Genomic DNA, 22,706 nt, shown 5'->3' on the forward strand with positions numbered 1-22,706 from the left:
TACCAGTTTCGAGCTGCAGGGTGATACGGCTGCTAGACAGGATGCCACTACATAGCAGGACACACACTCACACCAGAGCCAGTTATCCCAATAGACAATTAACCGACTAGTATGTCTTTGGTCTGTGGGAGGAAACCCACACAAACACAGGAACTCCAAGTAGTCTGCACCCCAGGAATTGAACCCAGGGCCTCAGCACTGCAAGACCACAATACTATCCACTGCACTGCTGCGTCAACCCACACTCATCTGAATCTTATATACAAAGCTAACAAACTTCCATTTCGAATATCCTATGTTTATTTCTACTGTATTTAACCAACTTTAAAGAGCCAGACCATGAACTACAATTAAAGATAATCATGAACAGATGAAAACCAAACTAACACAAGGTGAAATTAAAGTCTTACATAAAGGGCCCTGGAAGTATGAAACAAAACCCTTAGTCATGTTGTCAAGAAAAGACATTGATCCCTAGATCAATGAGCTACCAGTACACAGGTTAGCTCCCTAAAATGGCCTCATATCATTTGTAAACATTTATTAATTTAAATTTATAAATAATATACATAAGATAAATGAATCTCAAAGATAAAAATGGTGATATTATGTATTTGTAGTCCTGGAATGTATAGAATGAATCGATGAAAGCGTAAGAAACGTAAACGGCATGAACGACAGTGTATTGGGTTTCTAATGCCTGTTTTGCCGATTAATGTATTTTAAAAGCCCAGGTTATACGGCGAGCAGTGCATGTTTTTCATGCACTGCTCGGAGATTTTATAGAGATTGTCCACTTTCTTAGCCATGAAAAAAAATGTAAATGAGGTATTCTGTAATGTGAGGCGGGGAGGGTTGTGTTAAAAGATTTTAGGACCAGCATATTTGTCTCTACCTCACTTGCCGCCATGGGCAGGACATTCTAATACATGATGTTTTCACTGGCAAGCCAGGAGATTATATTATGTGTTTTCTGGACCAAATAAATCACCTTAAGTATAACGACAAAAGCTGAATGAAAAACTTTTCTCGACAGTCGTTCTCTTTTGCCTCTTTCGCACCACACAGTCAATGCAGACCCACGGGAACTGCGACGCCTCGGGAATTCATTCCAGTATATAAATTACCAAAATAATGTTTACACGTTTTCACCCTCTGGCCGTTGCACTATGTTTTGCAAACTAAATAATTCAATGCAATTAAATACTCCTGAGTTTTATTTAACAATACATATTAATACAAAACGTTTACCGACTAGCATTTCCGTACCAAAATGCTCAAGGGGCATCTGAATTTTCCTTATATAATATACGCTGTGTCTACAGCATGCTTGGGATTTTATTTTGTTTGTTTTTTTGCATTAGCTGGGGAATAGGCGATTTATAATGTGACAACCGGGCACTGGCTATCTCTTCTCTGCCAAACCCCGAGCCACAGCAGTACGAGCCGCACGCCGCTAACTACCTCGGCGGAGAGGAGGAGGGTGACGTGCGTGAGGGAGGCAGGATTGCTTCCGGGTTGGAGCTGCAGTGGGAGGGCTCGCTGCCCCGCAACCAGCCCCGCACACACCGGAGAGCAGAGAGCGGCGAGCGAGCGGGCAGCGTCGCGCAGGGGCTGAGCAGCGCGAACCGCGGCTGAACTACTGTTCAGTTTCCACCGAAAGGAGGAAGAGCTGCGCCAAGAAGCACGCAGGACACCGCGGTTCAATAAGATGAGCTAGGCTGCATTGCATCCGTCAGGTCTCCCGCTGCCTCTTTTTTCGGATTAATTTGTAGAGGTATAGCGGTATTCCTTTTTTGGGGGAAAAGAGGAGTTCTGAGACGAGGCATCGGATCTCGTTAAAAAAAGAGATCTAGCTTGTATTTTGTTCACTCGGTTTTTGCATTGATGTAACGGCTCGGCTTGTCGCTCCTTGTGCCCGTTAGCTGTGCTTGTTTAATGAGCGGTTTCATCCTGGGACTCCGTTTAGCACTGCCTCCTGTTTCTCAGCAGAATTTTTTTTAACAAGTCGTTTTTCCCCTCTCATTCCGCTATCTCAGACTGGCACTGGAGTAACGCGAGTCAGCGAAACACTGGAATGACACGATATTGGCTTCTGTAAGAGCGCTGCGAAGAATAAAAAGAAGAAGCAAAAAAATATATTTACATAGCTGAATTCCGACTTTATCCAGAAAGGTAAGTGAAATGAATGTGTACAGGCCTACACGACGATGACAGATATGCTATACTTAAGGGCTGAGATAGCCAACTTGCATTTAGATGTAACTAAACTCGAGCGAAAAGTGTCACTATTTTATTTGTAGACTACCGTTTTTTTACATTTTTTGCTCTTTGATCTGCAATTTTCTCCCAGATAGTCTCCCCCCCCCAAAAAAAAAAATTGACCTAAACAATTTATGCTTCTTTTACCAAAAGGGATATACTTCATTTCTAACCTTCAGATATCTGGATAGTCTTTTGGTTAACGGGACATTTTCAACTATACCTATCTACGGCGTACGACAATTGATCTAATATATTAGCCTTTTTAAGTAAAAGTTTTCTTTTCGCTATTTTAATCAGATTTAACCCCTCAGGTCATATAAGGTATAGACTCTTATAGTCCTAAACTATTAGCATGTTTGACGACTGGTTAAATAATGCAGTAGGTAGCCGTGTTTGGATAATTGGACAAGTTCAGTAACTAATCAATGTCAAATAGAAAAAGGCAACTCGGTGAATTCAACAGGGCTAATTCACGTGTTGGCGATTTTTGATCCTAGCTGCCTTGACATACACCGGTAGCGGTTTTATAATGCACAGTTCCTCATACTGACAGAAAAAGTCAATAGTTTGCATTTAACAGGTTATGGGGTTTCGGTTGCGATTGCTTCTGGCTCAGAAAACAACGTACTCGCTGGGTAGCTAATATATTTGCTTATTTGCTGCCGTTATTAAAGCGAAGTACTGCGGTTTATTAGGTGGGATCGATTTTTATGCTCTCGTCTTGGGCCGTGCAAGAACAGTGCTGGGTATGTGCCGGTCGTCCCCTACAACAGGTCTGACACGATTAAAAGAAACGGAGAGGAGCGAGGGCGAATCGGAGATCAATATGCAGAAGCGGAATGTGTTTTCTCAGTGTTAAGATGTAAAGCGTAAGAGGAATTAATCTTTCAGGTCTCTAGGGGGCAAAGGAGGTAGGCATAATCGTCTCCCACATTTTAATTCTTGTGACGGCTTAATCTTTTTGGCTCAGATGTTGCAGAACAATGCCCAGTCCTGTAGGTACTGTATGTCTGCCCGAAGTCTTGGGGGGACAGTCTGAGACTGGAAGCTGTACCCCCACAAACGGTTTCTTAGGCAAGTTTACACTTCTCAAGCGACGATTACATGCGGTTATTTATTGATGACTGAATTTACCTGGATGCTGCTTTTCACACTCTACTTGAAAACCCCGCTTGAAGTGAAAAGGTAGGGTTGTGCAGAAGCTAATCATTCAGCGATAGTCACAGAAACTCAGAAAAAATACAGACGGAAGGGGTGAGAGTTATCACACCTCTTTAATTTTCCCCACAACACGTGCGTTTGTGTTTCTAAATAATGTTGTCATTTTCACCTTGTTTTTGTTGGAGTAGCATTATAATCGGATATTGATTAAAACAAAAACAGCAACTGGTCTGATCGCGTTGTTTCCTCTCTTTTTCGGAGTGCTGTAAACAGCAGCTGTGCTTCCCCGTAGATGAAAAGCGAGCGGTTTTGTTTGTTATCCCAAATGCCCAGAAACAATGCGTTCTTTTGCGGATCACACAGTGCAGTCGCAGAGAGTGTGGAGGCTGCGGCGCGCGGGGGTTGTGTTCCTGTCACCTGGCCGTTCTGGGAACAGACCGCTGTCCCTGAACCCCTATAGCCAGCCTACGCGTCCCCTACACCGGCCGCGACCTCGCCTTGATTAGCTGTGGAGCCCAGAATCATTTAAGCGTGGTCAAAACTGTTCGCTACTAGGTTCCTTTGCTGGTTCTAGCCATTGTAAATCTCCTTGGATAAAAGCGTCAGCCACAGTTGTTTTAAGATACTGTATAAGGTGTGCTGGCCAAAAGGTGTTGAAAACCGCCCTTAATATGATTTGAAAGATATTTAATAAAGTCTATATATTTTTTTAGAGTTTTTGCAAGCGGATACATCGCATTGTATATGATTTGATTCAAAGTCCTACCTTCATTGATCCAACCTAATATTAAACATAGTATATTGGCGATTTTAGTTTTTATTATTTAAAAATACTGGGTAGGCTTGTAACCTCAAGCTCTGGCTATTTAATTGTTTTGCATTTAAAACTCCTGGTTGAGATTTTATGTTCCCTTTATGCTGCTAAAGTTAAGTTTAGGGCTCTACCTTGTCTATAAAATGTCATAATATTTGTTTTATTCCAAACCACTCATCTCATGCGCACATGTCTTTTGGAATGTGGATGATGATATCACTGGTCTTGTGCCTGCAGGCATCCTGTGAGTTATCTGGGATAGCTCCTGACCTTGGTGTTCCCCCTCCCCCATGTGCTGTTCACTTCTGCAGAGCTCTGCTGTACCAAGATGACAGCACGCACGTTGCCTCCAACCTTTAATCATAAAAAAAATGTAAAACACTGAAAAAGACAAAAAAAAAAAGGCTCTATCCAGCATTGGCTTTCATTGTTCATGTTTTATGTAGTAGTTTTTTGATACCAAATGCCCCATATGGGGCTTGTGTCAAGTCTAGCCAAATCTCTGCGGCTGTCAGTCTTAATGAGATATGAAACCACCCTCCTGGAGAAGACAGGCTGTTTGATCAGAGTATACCCAGCCCCCAGACCCCCAGAGTTATGGACCTCGTTTAGTGGCTTGAACGCTAGACTAAAAATGTTATTTTTATACTTCACTCCCTCGAAACTTTCCAAGCAGTACTGTATCGGTATGTGCTGTATGGATAATTAGATATATCTAGAACTTTTTGGTGTGAGGTTATTTAATGACATGATAACGCATGGGGAAAAATCTCAAGTACCGATTTGCATAAGCTACAATAGGATTTGACAGTGAAATAGCTCAGGTCCTTCCAGTCTCATTCAGGAAATGCCTTAATGAAATTAATCTCATTTGCAATGATTCTCTTATTTTTTTAGTGACTGAGAAATAAGCCAGCCAATGCAATTGGACAAGAAATTGCATACAAGTCTTCTTACCCCTACTGTAATAAGCGAACTGTAGCCGTAAATTACTGATCACGACTTCATGTTGTTAACAGGTGATTGGACCTATTATGCTTGCATGTTGGAGCTGCTGGTTCCCTTTTTTATTTTATTATCTGGGTGCATTGCAGTGTTAAAGAAACTTTCAGAATGGGGGATTAGATGTCCAAAGTCTTCTAGCTAAATAAACAAATATAACAAAACAACTGTTACATTTGCATGTTGTATGAAAAGAAATTCCATAAAAATGAGTTGGCAGTGAGTCTTCTTTGTAGTATAGGAGCAAAGCCTTTTTACTGGATCTTTTTGTTAGGTTAATGTTAAGATGTTACTGAACCTCAAGGCTGGGGTACAGTTAAATGTGCAACATTGTTGTATGTAATAACTCCCAGAAGTAATGAGTGAGGTGAAATTACAGTTTCGGTGTTAGTCATGATTCTGTTCTATTATCTTGTGATTCAATTACAGTGACTGCTTTTGTGCGTGGTGTACAGAAGTGTTTGGTCAAGTGTGACTTACAGATGTGCAATATTTGCTCGGTTTTTGTCAGTTCCAGAATGAAAGGACCATTTCAAGGACATTCCTTGGAACCCGTAAAATAAAAACAATTCTTTGTATAGTAGAGAATGTTGCCCTTGATTTGGTTTGTTGGAAGCTTTCACGATTCAACAATATCCCTTATTCTATGTGCCAGTCAATGGTTGTGATTATCAGACCACAGAAATGTGTCCTGTCTGTGGTAAGAATGAAGGTGTAGCTTTTAAAGGCAATAAGAGACTGTAATACAGTGTGGAGAGGGGGAATGTTTATACTAGTCTTGTCAGTGGCAGTGATCCACTGTAAAATTAAAAGTCAGCTGCTAAATTATAGAATCTGTCACACAAACCAGCCGCTTAAAATTCAAAATGAAATAAACTAGGTAATTATCAAAAACCTAATGCATTAACATAAGATCAGTTCCAACTGAGAGGAGACGATTCTGCCCTTGTTAGCTGTTAATGGGTCTGAGGATCTCATCCATTTTTTCAGGGTTTGTAGATGTGTGGCTAAAATTCCAATGAAAAAAGAAATCAACTTTTCCTCAGCTGCAGCGCAAAAGAAAACCGCATCTTGTAGGCATGCTGGTGAAGTACAAGCAGTTGTCCGGGTCAGAATCTAATATTTGATTACTTACTGGGGGCTGCACACACTTACATCTGGATCATGGGGTTGAAATCTATTTCTTATCCTATGACAGAAAACAATGTTAATTTAAAAAAGAAGTCCCTATGTAACCAGTACATTTTGTGCCTATATAGTACAGCATTTTGAAACCAGAGATTTAATTAAATCCATAAATATTTAACCATGGATTTAACATATTAACTTAAATATTTAAGAATTTCATGAAGTCCCTGGGTTAATTATCTTGCAGTCACACGCATAAGTATGTATGTGTATGACCTTTTGCGGGGACCTTTACTTTCAAAGCAGTCGTTTGCATATCACCGGTATTGCTTTTAGACAAAACCCTGGATTTTGCACTCTCACAAACCTTTTCCCACGTGGAGGTTTCACGGTAAACCACTCTCTTCTGCCTCCCCCTCGCCACCCCTCCCACAGCTCCAGCAAACCATGTGCCTGCAAGCACGCCTTTCTGCAGGATTTTCGTGGTGCAGAGACAGAGCCGTCCGACTGGGCAGGAGCCCGTGCGCGTCGGTACATTTTGAGGTGGAACAAAAGGGGCGATTGAAGGCTGAAGAGGGTGTGCTGGTGGAGTTGGGCAGTGTGCCATTATGCAGACAGTTAGTATACAATGAGCAACCAGTCTAAGAGCAAAGTAGGATAATGTATGTTTTAATTCAGATGTACCCCCCACACGGTCACATTTAAGCAGAGACTTTTAAGTTGTGTAAACTTGTCTTTTGGTAGGGCGACTGTGTGCACAAGTTATTGCTAGATCATCAAACAGAAATGAATAAGCTTGTACAGCAACATGGCTGTAGTGCTCTGCAAGTAAGATTTGTCGTGATCTAATAGGGGTTGCTCCTTATTTAAAGTTTCTCCCACAATAGAGGAATGTTCTATAGCTGATGGTGTGGAATCACATTTTTCCAAGATGGAAAGATGAAATGTATTTAGATGAAGTTTTGGGGAAACGATTTAAAATAGTGTTGCACACCTATCTTCGTTACAGTCCCTCTGAGGGAATTTTGATAACTTGAAAACAATTTTGAAGCCTGTGCCCATTGATGAGATGTGAGCCCCATCTCGGAAGTTAATAGACTGGTAGCAGTGAAATAGTTAAAGTGCAGATCAAGGTATAAGGAGGAAATATATATATATTTTTTTATTTTGTACAGAAATTAATGGCTGTCATCATAACCTCCAATCATTTGACAAAGTGTCGTGTTACAGGAGGGCACAGTGAATGTGGAAGAGAAAATCAATATTGGGAGCACAATTAAATTATGAATAATTATGGAACTCCCAAAATTAAATTTCCAGAAGCTAGAGGCATTATTATTCAGCAGAGAAAGTGCTTCTGCCTGGTTATACAGTGCGTCATGGGGAGTCAGTCTCGGTCAGGCTTCTATCTTAGGGTATATTGTTGTGTTTTTCATGACTTCTGTTTTAGTCACCATTGAAAACTTCATTCTGGAGAGACTGGTTATAAGAGGGGTCACTAACCCTGGTCCTGTAGAGCACTTGTTCTTTAACTCTGTTCCTGGGAGACCCTTGTGTCTTCCAATTTTATTCCGAGTTCTTACTGTAAATGCATTGTGTCTGGTGACCCATTTCTTTTTAAGGTACATCTCTAAATTTGCTTTCCGCTCTTAAAGTTGAATGGGGGTTTGTATCAACCCTGTGCCAATTTCTGAGTGTTAAAGTCCCCTCATAGCTGTGTTAGCCATAATGTAACCAGTTGGACCACTCGGTGGAGGGAGTGTTTCCTACTTCATACCCACTTGTACCAGTTCATCTTTAATTTTATGCCTATAAAGGACCTTTCAGTCTAACAAAGGGGAGCACATTCTTCATTTGCGGGTTGAGGAGATGCTGTATATAGTTTTGTAGACTTGAAATTGGCTATTTGTGAAACTCAGGAGTGAAGAATCTACTAAGAGTTTGTACACGCTAGATGATCAATTAAAGGCATTAATTAGCTTCAGCTCAGTTGGAATAAAAACTGGCGGACATTTAAATATCACATTGAGGAGACTTGGAATAATTTACTTGTGATCCATTAAACGTGATTTGTTATTGAATTTGGGTTCTTTTATAACTAAATTTTAACACCTTTCCTCCCTCAGGGACCAGCGCTGCCCTAGTTGAGTGCATTGATTACTTAATTGATCAATAACTTACCAGTGCTCCTGATCTTTTGAAATAGTTGACTTTAGTATTAATAAGTACTCAAGATTATTAAATCCCCAAGGCCTAGTGGTGTACTCAAGGAAACAAGATGTTATTTGGGAGCCACCGATGCAACAGTTGCTCAAGGCAGGGTTAGTACCCAGGGCCTGGAATCCCATTCACAAGAAGAATGGCAAAACCGAACCAAGTCATTATTGACCAATAAGTCTGTCTTCTATTATTGCCCTTGGTAACAATGATGATCTAATTAATGAATAATTTGACTGCAAAAAGTAAGAAGGTCAGACTCTGAAGTTGTTTTACACATAACTGTATTTTTTAATGAATGAAAAGTTTGACTAATCAGCTGCAAAAGGACCTAAAGAAAAATCTTTATTGCTGTATTTCTATGGAAATAATTAGGGCAGTAATTTACATGACTGCTCAGGTTGGAATTAAGCCCAAAACTGACTGGATCCTCCAGTCCTCAATATTCGATTGAGACACGTTATCTCACTCCTCTCGTCCCCTCTGGAAAAAACCTGACTTTGTTTCTCTACAGTTTGTTAAAATGGCTTGCTTTTCAGATCTCGCTAAATCCCAGGACGGAAAGCGTTGTAAAGGGAGCTTGAGGCATGTTCAGTGTTCCCCTTGTGGGGTGGGGAGGGGGAGGCTTCACATTGTGTGATGCCTATCACTCCACTGTCCTGTTCTACAGTCGTATTTGCAAAACCTTTTTTGGCAATTGTACATGAGGATTTTTATGGCTAAGACACCCTTGAAGTTTTTATATAAATATGTTTCTACTATATATATCCTCGGAGGCAATAAGATCAGTGCTAATCTGCTGATCATCTGCCAGCGTGTGCAATTCATCAGCGCCCTGTTTTGTTCTGATGACAGCGTTGAATGAAAGGTACTTTTTTTGGCGGGGGAGAGATTTAACTTTTTTGTTCTCAAGAAGTTATTTTTCCGAACTGTTTTTAGGAATTGCTACGCAAGATGTCAGAGTTCTGGTCTTAATTTCCTTCTTTTAATTGAGGGACTTGTGCAGCAGTCAATAATACTATTTGCGTACCGCCGAGTGACATCTTTTGAACCAGACTGTGCCTCGCAGTGGCTTCAGCCTCAGTCATTTGCATATTCTACTTCTTTAGCTTGTTGGCTGTGGTTTGCCAAATCATTGATAAGGGCAGCAGGATTTCTGTCTTGGAGCGTGTCATCTGTTGGGAGGATGCTTAGATTCGAAGAGCAGGGTTGTAGAGTTAAACAGCCCAAGCAGTTTTGCGTTGTTGATTTGTGGTCAGTGAGATCATCCAATCGTACAGCTGCTTGTGTGAATATAATTATCCCTGTGCGGCAAACTGAGCATAACCAGCGCTGGTGCTTGCAAATACTTCATCCCTGTAAAAACAACCAACAGCAATAACTAAACAAACCACTCAACCTCCTGCTGTTTCAGAATCGTACTTGTAAAAAATGCAGCTTCCACTTTCAACCTGGCCTATGGTTTCCTTCTGTGAGAAGAGCATTCGGAAGTGGCTGTTGTTGAAGTTCTCAGTTGGTACTGTGGGTTCAGAAACGCTGTGCCACCTAAGGAGACTGTTTGTTAACAGTGGCAATTCTGATTAATTCTCATCCTCTCGCTGCCAGGTCCCAGACACCCACGCCACATATGGTACAAGCGCTGCTGGCAGCCCTCGCAGTGTGTCAGGGCTCCCTGCGCGCTGGAAGGGATCGGGCTCTGTGGTGGCATCAATAGAAATGCCGCCGAATTTGAGATCTGATGAGTGGGACATCCGCTATGAGCTTTTTGCCACTGGGTCTTTCTCTTCAGAGACCCACGTTTCTGCACGCCAAACTGATGAGGAGTAATTTCCTTAGAGGAGCTCAGTTTGTCGATTATTTTCTGCAGTTTGAAAAGGCAAAGCAGTGTGCATGGTATGTAATTTGTCCTTTGTGTTGCTCAGCAAAAGGAAATTAATTTATTCCATAAGCAAACAGACCATCCTGAAGAAAGAGCGTATCTGCTTGAAGTTGTTTTTTGGCCATTTTAACCAAACATTCCATAAAAAAACAAAAACTTGGGAACAGATTCCTTGCCCAGGAGGTGGGTGGAAAGGGTTAAATGGGGAGTTTTTCAGTTCCCATTCTGTCTGTTTTGTATTCATTCATGTAGTGTAGCAAGTAACTAAAAACATCATACAAAAACCTGAAATGTGCGAAAAATGACTGAAACGGTATTTAAATGGGCATTACTGCCAGGTTAAATGTTTAGGAGCAAAAGCAGTAATGCTTTCGACAGTGGAAACAGCTGAGCAAGCAGCCAGCTCATTGTATACATTCCAGCTTTTGCAAAGGCAGGCTTAGGCACTGCGGGTGAATACCAGCTCTTGTACATTAGAGGCGCAAACCTCAGAAAGCAAGCGATAGCTGCCATGTTTTGCACAGCCTCTGCCTTGAGTCTGTCTTTTCTGAATGTGGGATGACTTTGTGAAACATGAAGGTTTTCTCACCAAGAAGCAGTGCAGATGAACAGTATGGACTCTCAGAAAGAGAGGGCGGTCCATAATGGGCACTGAAAACTGGTGGCGAACAAGACTGGGTTGAAAGCTCTTCAGTTTGGCTTGTGGAGACCTAGAACAGCGATATGCATTGCACATCCTGGAGGGGTGCAGCCCACCAAGTTTTATAGGGAACTTGCAATCCTCAATCAGTGCAGACCTGGAAATAATGACAAGGAAGGCCAGTTAAGGGAACACCTGCTTCGAATGACATCATTGAGAGTCCAGAGAGTTGAATGAAGACCTGAAGACATAGCAGCCCTTTCTCCAGTATTAAGAGGAAATATCAGTGAGCTTGTCTTGCTGGCTTTATGGATGACTTTGATTAGCTTGCGTGTAGAGACTGTAAAGATCTGTGATCTGTGATTAGCAGTGCTAATTACACAATTAGTGTTGTTGTTCAGGACTATACAGAAATGAAATGTTTTGGACACGGTGGCTTTCTAGGACCAGGGGTACAGCGATCAACATTAGGGAGCTATAAAGCCAGTATTGAGTTTTTGAAGTTAGACTTTTTTGGACTCGGAGAAGTCTGTATGAAAGCTGTAGTGGTGGAAGTTTTTTTTTTGTTTATGCCTCTATTGACCCATGTATTTGAACACTCTGTCAGTGTGACCAGAGCATCAGAAAATCTCCCACTGCGCGAGTCCCTGAGAGGTAGCGATAGATGTTAAGCTCTGATAGTGGTAGAAGGTTAAAAATCCATAACCTAGGAATTATTGTGCAGATCTGACTTTTAAGGTTGCTTAGCAACCAATGGCCCTTTGCCAAGACCTGGAGGTTTGGTTCTTAATTTCTTGGATTAGGCCAGGAAAATGTATGTATGCAGAATTGATCTAATTCACAACATTTTCAGCATGCGCTGTTTTGTTTGCATACGTGTATTAATGTAAATTATATGCAAATAAAATCTAAATGGAATAATGCTCGAGTCACACAGCGAGAAAAATAGAAAATGTGCTCCAATATAATTCTTATTTATGGTCTGTGTTGGATTAGCACCATACTTTAAAGGGTGAGCTGTGTAATTTGTTGTGCTGTGGCTTGCTGTGCAGTTTTCCTTTGCTCATTTTTCTTGATATCCCCTGTATCATTGGTTTGTGGTGAGGAGAAAGGGTTTCTGATGACTGACCATGATGGTACGAGCCTGGGGGATTGTTTAATTTCTCCATCCCTACTCCCTCACCACAGAGCAGCTCAGTCTGACACCAGCCCGCCTGCCCTCCCAGCACACTTCAGGGGCAAGACTCCCATTTGCACGGAAAGCATTGGGCATTTTAGACTCTTGTATGTGAGCCTGACGTTCTGGCTTATTTTCAGCACATTTGCATAGACAGACAAGCACTTCAGGAGTTTTTTTTTTACCTTAAACCACAGATTTAACTGGGGATGTGTGGCTGGAATTTCCCACACAGATTTGTCCAGTTGATTGAGTCCCTCTGAGGTTTGAGTTAGTGGGGGTGAGTTCAGGGGTCACTGTGGCTCTGCAGAGTTGGGGACCTGCAGAACTGTCTTTGAGCTTTGGGTCCTGTCCGGGACAGCTCCAGCTCTTCTCCAGCTGATGTCCTGTACAGCCACTTGGATACTCATGGAGTAAATGGTGGAGAATGATTCTGACATTGGAGAGCATGCGTACCCCCATCTCCAGTGCGTGCTAGTACTGTAAGCATTATAGGAGGACTGCAACAGAGAACTGGGTGGATTAACAAATGATGATGTTAAATTGAGTCGGATAAAAAAAAATGCCTGTTCCAAATCACAAATGCTTTATTTCTTCCACAGCACACTTTTTTCAGAAGTTGGCAGTTTCTTGAATTCCCTCTTAACAGCTGTGAGAGGTAATTTCGAAATTGAATTTAATATCTCTGCTGTGGTTCAGCATGACAAGGAGAAATGGCAGTCAAGAGCTATTCAGGCAAACATTACAGAAAGTGTAAGGTGTAAGAGAGGAAACTTCAGCCTATATCACTACCTTCTTCTGTGTGAATTCCATCTGTATCATTTGACATTGATAACAGACATCTATAGTGGAATAGCTACGGTAGATGTGTCATTTAGCATAAGGCTATACGCGCAGTTCACCAGCTGCCCAGTCAAAAGCCAGAACACACTTCATTTTGGAACATTTAGATAGCTCAGCTAGTTCCTAATTTGTATCCAATTAGCTTTGACAGTGTTTTCTTGGCATTAATAGAATTTTGAATGTTGTAGTGATCTAAAAGCTACTAACTTAATAAGCAGTGGGTTAAAGCATGAGACCCGCTCAAGTTGCTTTACTCTCCAGAGTTGAAACTGTGAAAAAGTTAATCAAGAGGCATTCCAGTTTTATGTGAAGCTGGCCTGTCTAGCATTTCTGGGCCTAAAGAACTGGCAACAAATAAGAAGTTTGTATTAGGTGTGATTTGCCTTCCACTTGATTCGTTTTTAACTTTCTTCCCAGCCACCTCTGAGCTTGCCTGACAAAGCCAACTGAAAATCATTTTCAGTGTCTTAGTTGAACGTGTTCCCTTGGGACTCATCCGTCTTCACTCTGCTTCACTCTCATATGAGCTCTGCTGTAGAGCTGATGTGAAAGCTGGGCATCAATTATACATTTAAGAGGAAGCACCGTACTTTTTTGTTCCAGTTTCTATTCTAAGAAAAAGGATAAAGGAAAAATAGGTATTTCTGTGCATGGGATGCCTTTAGCTCACGCAGGACATGTATATTGTATAAGCCTGAGGTGTTGATTTTTCTCTTGCGTGCCATGTGCTGTGTATGTGAAAGTTATTATGCTGTCATTGTGTGGCCATACTCAAGTCCAGCTCAGCTTATGTGCACTTTTGTTGAATTGGCCTTTTGAACCCACAATTATGAGAGTACCAATGTGTCATTTACCACTTCTGAAGGACTGGTACTGTTCATGAGGGCAGACTTGCGCTGACTTGCCGATGCTTATGTTCAATTCATGCTTTTCTCATTCAAAGTTCCATTGTGTATCTTAAGGAGTTATAGGGGCAATTTATATCATTCCCTTTTCCTGTCATTTAATTTACTTGTTTCATGTCTCATTACATGCTCTGCCTAATTCATTGTTGCTCTTTCTGCTTAGATGATTTCACATTCCCATCAACTACTCCTGTAAACCCTTCTTAATGGGTGCATATGTTCAGTGTGGTGCATTATTGCAAATAAAATTCCCGATAAAAAGACAAAGGGACGAAAACAGAAGATATTGATGTTTAGCTGGTCTACTGGGCACAAGTTTGGGATTGGTCCACAGTGGGTAGATCGTTGGCCAGTCGCTGTGAATCGTGTGATGAGAACCGCACCAAGCTAAAAAAAAGTGCAGAAAAATACAGATTGGAGGTACTGCCTGTTGTTGAAAGGATAAGGCCATTATCATTGTCTCTTATTCTCACTTCTGTTGTCACCCACCAAATTGTAGAGCTGGTCACGATGTGTCAATGCTGACTTGAAAACACAAGCAGCTGCACTCTCCATACGCATGATACAAGAGTGGAGTCTGCATATTAAGTGACTCGGGCAGGTTTGGGCATTGAAGAAAATTCTCTAAACAAGGCGATATTTTGCTCGGTAGGATTTAGAAATCATGTCACACAGTTTGAAGCTAAGACACTGTATTGGATGGCACCAGTTGGGTGAGGTTTTGATAGCTCCCTTTCATCCTTTGCTGCTTCATGTTGGCTTTTTCCTTTACATACACTTATAGTCACCTTGGCTCTTTACAGCCCACTGGTGATAAAAAAAAAAACAATCCTGGTTTCCATAACCACAGGAAGAAAGTCTGGAAAATAGTGATTTATTTTTCAGAGAAGGCAGGAGGGGCAGCATCGTCACAGGAAGGATCTTCTGGTCTTGGGAGACATTACTTTTTCCAGGAATTTAAGTAAATAAAACCCTGTTGTATTTACACGGAACGTCTTTAAAAGCCAGAAACATTTTTTTACTTGGCCGGCCATAGTCTCTTGTCATTTATTTTGGTACTTTGTGGACACAGTTGAATTTCTGCTTACATGTTCCCTGTCAATCCTTTAGAACAAGCCCAGAGTATTGTGCTGCTATCGGAAGTAAAATGTTCTTGACTGATGAGTATAGTGTACTCCGCCTAGATTTTTACTCTACAAGCCAGGATTGTCAGTTTTTGGATTCCCAACACGGAAGTAGGTTACATTAAAAAATATGTTAAGTTCTGGAAACGTAATGTTAATAGCTGATGTTTAAGTTCAGGTTTTTAAAAACCTACTACAGACATGTTTTTCTCAATGGTTAAGAGAAACTCTGTGCTGTGTAAAATTGTAGGTTTGGTTTTGAATGCACAGGTTTTCTTTACAGATTTCAGGAATCATGAAATTCACACTGGCTACGCTCAGTTCTTTTCCTTTTCTTGACTTTCGTGTTGGTCTATGTTCTGGAAGTGATGGACTCTAGCAATGGGCCTCTTGTTTAGCGCTGCAGGGCTCTCTGACGCTCTGCCAGCAGGTGATCAGATAACATCCAGCTGCTTCAGTGATGTTATTTCAGCTGTGTGCAGAAGCAGTGCTCAATTCAGAATGAATTTATCTGAGCCCAGACTGATCACGGTATAACTACATTGAACTCCAGCGTACATCTTGGTAAAAGTGATCTGTGATTGTGTAAGGTTTTAAAAGTTACAATACGACATTGCTGAATGTATTTCTTAAACCTAGTAATACAAAACCACTGTGTTACATCACATAGTGTAACACAGTCTGGTCATCTTGTCTGGCAGGACTAAATAGCTCAAGGGTATTTGACATTTAGCACGCATGTGAAAACAAAGCTGTTGTGTTGCATGAGCACTGTGGCTCACACACTGTTCCTCACCTACTGATGAGGCCTGTATTACAGTTCTGTATTATAAACAGAACTGTTATAAGGTGCTGTTTTTTCTGGAGTCTTGAAATGCCCTATGGGATGAGTGTTTGTTTTGACCGCATGAGGAGCTGGCTGAGACCTGCAGGATGTTTTCAGGCACATGTCGCCTCTGTGGCGGCGGTGCGGTGGCTCTGTGGCTAAGGAACTGCGCCTGTGGCTGGAAGGTTGCCTGTTCATATCCCGCGGCTGGAAGAGAAATCCTATTCCATTTGGTCTCTGAGCAAGGCCCTTAACCCCAACTGCTCCAGGGGCACCATATAAATGGCTGACCCTGTGCTCTGACCCCAATCTTCTCTCCCTGTCTGTGTGTCTCATGGAGAGCAAGGTATGCGAAAAGACAAATTCCTCATGCAAGAAATTGTATATAGCCAATAAAGTGATCTTATCTTATCATTTGTGTTCGTGGTTACAATGAATTGTGCGATTAAATTTGACATTTGGTCCGGGCAGTGGGGTTTGGGTTGTGTCAAGTCGGTGTGTGTAATGGTCATTCAGAAAGCATACAGTTTCAAAATCCATCTGGCCTTCACTCTGGGTCAGTGTTGTTGCTGTTGTGGAGATATAACTGGTTTTTCACTTAAGGCTAGCTACCATCTCCAAAGTAAGCGAAATCAAGAGGTAATTTTCCCACAGTGGTGAAACAGGCCATCAGGCAATGTTTGTGTCCCAGTGAGGCCGTGTTCTGCGGTCAGTGGGGCTCAGTGCACCAGCAGTGTTCGAGAGACCTCTATTCAGGTCAAAAACAGTAGAAGGGGGCTGTACAACTCCAGATCAGTGTGTGCCACAGCATTAACGCTCTCTAACCACTGTTTTAAAATGGCGTTATTAATTCATGTTATAGTCCCTGTCATTTATTTCTGTCACACACGGCAAATTTGTCTAACAGTCTGTGTCCTGTTGTGCTGTTGAATTTCAGATCGGCCCTATGCTGAGAGGTTTGGCAAGTTTGCTGCTGCTGAAGCTTCCCCTGGCAAGTTGACGAACCATACGGTAAGTATTCTCTTCCTAGATTTCCTAGGAGAAATTGCCTCCGGCGGGTGGGAAAATGGTCAGAAGCTTAGTTTCTTACTCAAAAGCTCTTAAGCTAAACTAGTGAGCTGCAGTAAGTTTTCATTTTGTAGTCCCAAGTGGTTTTAAAATGCCCAAGTGACGTTTTTTCCATAAAAGACCCTTTTATGTGAACATTTATCTTCACGTAGACCTTATGTTGCCCTATTTCCTTGTTAACGGGTATCCTGGTTTCACTCAGTCCATGAAGACAGTGTAGATGTTATCCTGTAATATAAGTAACTGGGTGTACACCTGTTGAAGCCTGAATACTGGAACATTAATGGAATTTTGTAAAGCCCTTTGTCATGTGATTTACAGCTATGTTTAGCACCCTGGGACTACTGTACTGTTGTTTTTTTGTTATTGCAAAGGTAGAAGCACTCCTGTCTTGTTTTTCCCCCCCCACTCGGACATGATTAAATACCTGACAACAGCAGAAAATGGATGGATGCGAGGAGGAAGGGATCGATCGGCACGCTGATAATTTCAGGCTTTTTGAGTTGTGCAGGTCAATTATATTCTCTTTATGCAAATCTTACTTCAAAGGATTTTTGCCGTGATTGTTGCCGATAGACTGAAGGCACCATTTATGAAATGAAGTTTTACATTGACCTTATTAAGCAGGGTTTGTGCTGGGAATGCCAACGAGCTGCACAGAAAAATCCAATACGGGGAAGGTGAAGTTAAACTGTACATCGGATTAATTGAATAATGGGGAAACTCTCTTAACCTCTTCTAAAAACCTTCTTAGGCCTATTCTTACAGTACAGTAGTGTTCTGTGCAGCCAGTGGAATTGGCAGTAGGTGTAGTGGTTAGTGGCACACCAAGAAAGATCTGTACGAGAAAATAAGCCAGATTTCTCAGAGCTTTGACTCTCCAAGGAAAGCCGTTGCCTGACCTTCACGGCACAGCTTCCAAGCGATAAGTCATTGCATGCCTCACTGTGTTTGCTTTGGCCCCTCGAGATTAAGCTTCTGGAGGCCCAGCGACACTGCACTGCTTGGAAAAAGCTTCCCTGCCTCAGGTCATGCCAAGTCACTTGGTCTGTTTTCTGGAGCGGATGTATCTTTTTTTGATCTGAAGTAACTGGTGCCATTCATATGTACTGTCTCTTGCACAGGCATTGGTCCCCTTACAATGACATCCCATTTTGTTGAATTACCTAAATTGTGATTGAATGTTGGCTTATATGCTTATATTGACGTACACTGTTTTTGGAGTGAATGTGGCTAATCAAAACCCGATAGCTCCAACTGAACGTTTTTATGGGTGAAATACATGACATCTGGGCATACAACTGCAAATAAAATGCTGATTAAGTATTCTCCCATTTGTGCATTTGTAATTAAACTAAATGGGACTTCATTGGAAGAGTGAATACTCTTGCTCTCACTGTACTAAGTGAAATCCTCTTTGTTTTGTTGCATTGTCTTTGAAGACGTTTGATGCTGGAATACTTCTTCTTCTCTTTCTTCTGTTTGGAAAGCGGCCCACCTCCTTCAGGAGTCTAGCTGTTTGAGCAAGTGAATGACAGTTCCTGTAATTCACTAGTCCCATATAGTAGTGGAGACCCAGCTTGCTTTCAGCTCTGCTACAAGAGAACGTCTCTGCTCAAAGACACTAGACTAGATAGGCTAGACACTGGATATACTTTTTTTTTACAGATCCTACTGTAAAAAAGTTTTGACTTTTCATGCATGTGTCCTGTTTTTAGTGATAAAAGCACCCAGCTGAGGTTGCTGTGTGTGAAGAGTAAATGAGAGTTCTGGCAGCAGGATACCTGCCCTTTATAAGCAGTTAAATCATTAGCAAAAAGCACAGCAACACAGACTTTTTAGAATGCTATCCATTGCTCATTTCAGGTCTCTGCTTGAATGCAAGACTTCAGCAGACTGACTTCATATTATCCCTTTGTGTTTTCATGTGTCTTGACCCTCCTCATTATACTGAAGACCCTGTCTATGAACGGTATTCTTCACTGCTCAGATCACATTTGAACTTAATGAAATGGATATGGCAAAAGATGCTAATTAATGACTCAGTGGAGGTTCACTTAAGAAGCTTTGCAAGCTCATTGTGGGGGATGCTCTCTTTCATCAGCAGTTTTTCTGCCTTAGTAGTGGATTGTGTGCTTCACGAATTTGTGTCTTGCAGTAGTCCAAAGAGTTTGTATTTGAAGCGTATTCCCTAATTCCTCACAAATATTTGTAATGTTTATTGCGATGGAAAGATTTGGAAAAGTTAGCTGTAGAATGCAAAATTGGCTTCATATATCAAAAGCTTTGTGTAAAAATGAAAAGTTAACTTCAATGAATATAATATTGACTTTATTTATTTGGAATACAGTGATTTGACTGTGGTGTCTTTCGTAGGTGTGTATTACATTAGTTAGTCCTTTCTATATTGTCATGCTGCAATGTAATAGGTTGTTGGGCAGCCAATCAGAAAGTGCCACACCCCCTCATGGCCTATATCAGTACACCCAGTGATCCCATTATTGACTTTTATATGCTGAATACTGTGGCTCCTGGCAATGAACTTTCAAATGACAAAAGCATAGAAATTAAAATGAAAGCTAGTGAAGGGAACGCCTATGAACAGATGTCATAGGCGCCAGCATGACATTTCATGTAGGGCTGTATGAAATACTGTGTGGGGGGAGATGAGGGGGTACGTATGTGTGAAACCAGTACTGGTGCGAATATAGCACCTTGACACAAGCCTGCAATAGCTGATGAACCAGTGAAGATCGTCATGATAATCCTGCTGCACGGACAAGAATTTGTTTCTTCAGGAACAGTAAGATACATGTTGCACAAAATGATCTCAGTGGGTGTGCCGCTGCTTGGAAACACTTGCTTCATCGTGTTTGTTTCTGCCTCTCTGCAGTGGTTGATCTTAAACTGGCCGGTAAAGTGGTGCAATAGTTGATGGATTATCCCAATTGAAAAAATGAAAATGACATACAAGCCTTTGACCATATTTGTCTTTGAAAAATGGCTTTGCTCCTACTGTGAAATTTCGAAAAGATATTGAAGGGGTTATCTGAAGGCGAATTGATGGTTTCTATCTTTCCAGAATTTGGAATTTGTTTCAAAATCAAGTATACCTATTGCATCTGGATTAGGATCTTGGACAGAATCTCTTCCTATTTTTGTTGACTTGTAATTCTCTTGTACACACAGTATCCTTTCTTCAAATCCAAAGTCAATTTGGATCTGGAATTTATTGCAGAATGTAGTGGAAGCTGCTGGTTACAATGGATCTAGTTTTTAACAGTGTACTCCAACGTCCCAGATGATTGTATGTGAACTAATCATGAGATTTTCTGTACTGCTCTCAATTGATGCAACTTGTTAACTGTCAGAATGTAGTTACTCAAAACATTTTTGCTCATCTCCCTTTATTTGACATCGTAATGACAGAAATGTGTTATTGAAAGCAGATAGCCCTAGTTTTCCTACTACGTCAGTGTTTTTCTGTGCGTCAGTCTCTGAGCATTCAGACAAACCTTGGTACTTCCTAAATATTTCTGAAATGAACACAAAAATAGGGAGGTTACCCTATAAAATGAAATCATTTTGCTTATGGCAAGGCATTGCATAAGAATAGGGAGTAGCTCTACTCACCAAAAAAAAGTCACTAAACATTTTTCTGTATTCCCTCTGCGTGCTCTTTATCTGTTGAATTTACAAATACAGTGCAAGGACACTGGTATGTATTCCAAACAAAATTCTTTGTTTAAGCAATAAGTGTTGTATTTTTAGAAGATGGGTAATTTCCAATATCGCTTAGAGCTTTTTCCGATGTACCGCAGCAAGATTCTTGTAATTGTCACCAGACGGGTAGCAATCCTCTTTGATTTAATTGTACATGCTGTGATAGCGATTTCAGAGCTTCTGATCAATACGTCCACATGAAAAGGCAGTCCTGTTACATCTGCGTGAGATACCTTTTAAAAAAAGCCTTTCCAGGCTAGAATAGTTGAGCACGAGTTTGCAGATAGGACTCAAGACTTGTTAATGATACAAACTACATTGTCACTACTTGTTTTTTACATAGAGCCATATTGGTTGTGATCAGTGTATTTCCTGGATTTACTGGCTCTATGATCTTTTCTTCTCTAGCATGTGATTTCATAGGTTTGTACATGATACAGGCAATTTGGAGCATTCTACTCTGTTAATTATAGCATTCAGGAATAAGTATTTGGTTTTGGGGCCATAGTTATACTATACTAGCAAATAAATGCTTTTTTCACTTTTGTACAATTAAAATGTTTGAACTTTACTTCAGTATGTCAAATATGCTTCACTTTAGTATGCTTTTGTAAGTTTAATTGAGTTTAATTTAAGTTTAATTTAATATTATCATGCTTTTTGTTCTGGGTATTGGCTGTTCTTGTGATTGCATTGGATTCACTTGTTAAACTGCTGACTATATACTGTATGCCTTCTTTATACAATACATGCATAATCTTTCTAGAAATCTGTCTCCTTTTTTCACGGCTGTCTTTGGCTCAGAATCAGCAAAATTAGGTTTGTTCTTGTGAGTGTGTTCTGTGTATATTAGGTAAACCAGTGTAGCTGCCTGACTTAATTATTCAAGCTATCGTATTCTGAGCATCCAGACTGCTTATAGTTTTACACTGTGCAACTGATCAAAACTGGCAGGTATCATCCTGGTCACTTGCTAGTTAAAACTAGCTAGTTGAAATCCAACTGTCACATTGCTATGCTACTATATTTCAGAATGGAAGTATTTATTGCTGCTTTATAGTTTTCATATTTGTGAAGACATTTCACTAAAACATTTTTTCTTTCCCCGTTTACTTTATAACTTTCTGCGGTGCTGTTTTATTGTAGTGTTTCTTCAAACAGCATCTTGCTTGGAGGGCTTTAGAAGTGCTTGCAGTTTTCAAGTAATAAAAGTCTGTCAAGTAGGTAATAGAATTGTTGCACTGGAATATTGCCCCTCTCAGTAAGGCTGATAATAGAGGTGTTGTACTGATGTCATGTCCCCAGTTTGGTAGGTGAGATTGCAGTAGTTCCCAGGGCTACTGTATCAGTATGTGCTGGGCTGGCCTGGCCTGGTGTATCAAGTACAGGGGTTTTGCGCTGTTGCATCTTGTCCAGAAGAATGTCAGCTCACTTTCAATCTCTTCATACTACTGACCAAACTGTACTCAAACTGCTGCTTAGTTAATTCTGGTCTTTACAGCTTGTGAGCCATAGCCCCCTGGGCAGAGAAATAGCATTTAAGCACCTGTGGACTGGGACATGATTTCCCTTTGAAGAAGAGGTCAGGTTAAGAACTAGCAATGGTGAGGTTTTATTTTTGCGTTGTTAAAATAGTTTTGCTTTTGGACAGGTGCGAATTGCTTGTTTCTTTGTGAAAAATACAAAAAAGCAACGAGAAAATGGAGAGCAGGCAGTGGAGGTAGAGTTCCTCAGATGAAATAATCTAACAGCAGCTGATGTCCTAGATAATTCATTCTGATCTTGTCATACCAGCATGCTGACACTTTGATGGGGCCCTTGAGTGCTCTGATCCACTGGAGAAAGCTGTGTCAGTTCTGAATATTTCATGCAGATGACTAGAAGTGCTGTACACAGTCTAAGGGTTTTGACTTTTTATAACCATAGCACATTGC

General features: G+C 41.0%; 1 protein-coding gene across 6 annotated transcripts in view; it reads left to right on the forward strand.

The window, feature by feature from the left end:
- The first annotated feature begins 1,515 nt into the window (after positions 1-1,515).
- Positions 1,516-22,706, forward strand: part of galnt1 (UDP-N-acetyl-alpha-D-galactosamine:polypeptide N-acetylgalactosaminyltransferase 1) — a 202,288-nt gene continuing 181,097 nt past the window's right edge. For 3 of the 6 annotated variants that reach the window (XM_069195001.1, XM_069195002.1, XM_069195004.1), the window contains exons 1-2: positions 1,516-2,175; positions 16,919-16,992. The gene's annotated coding sequence lies outside the window, so the exon portion shown is untranslated. Of the gene's footprint in view, positions 2,176-3,316; positions 3,451-16,918; positions 16,993-22,706 lie in introns of those variants that run through there. The other 3 variants (XM_069195000.1, XM_069195003.1, XM_069195005.1) reach the window with 3 other exon arrangements.

This window comes from Lepisosteus oculatus, chromosome 10 (assembly GCF_040954835.1).
Source record: "Lepisosteus oculatus isolate fLepOcu1 chromosome 10, fLepOcu1.hap2, whole genome shotgun sequence".
Lineage (NCBI taxonomy): Eukaryota > Metazoa > Chordata > Actinopteri > Semionotiformes > Lepisosteidae > Lepisosteus > Lepisosteus oculatus.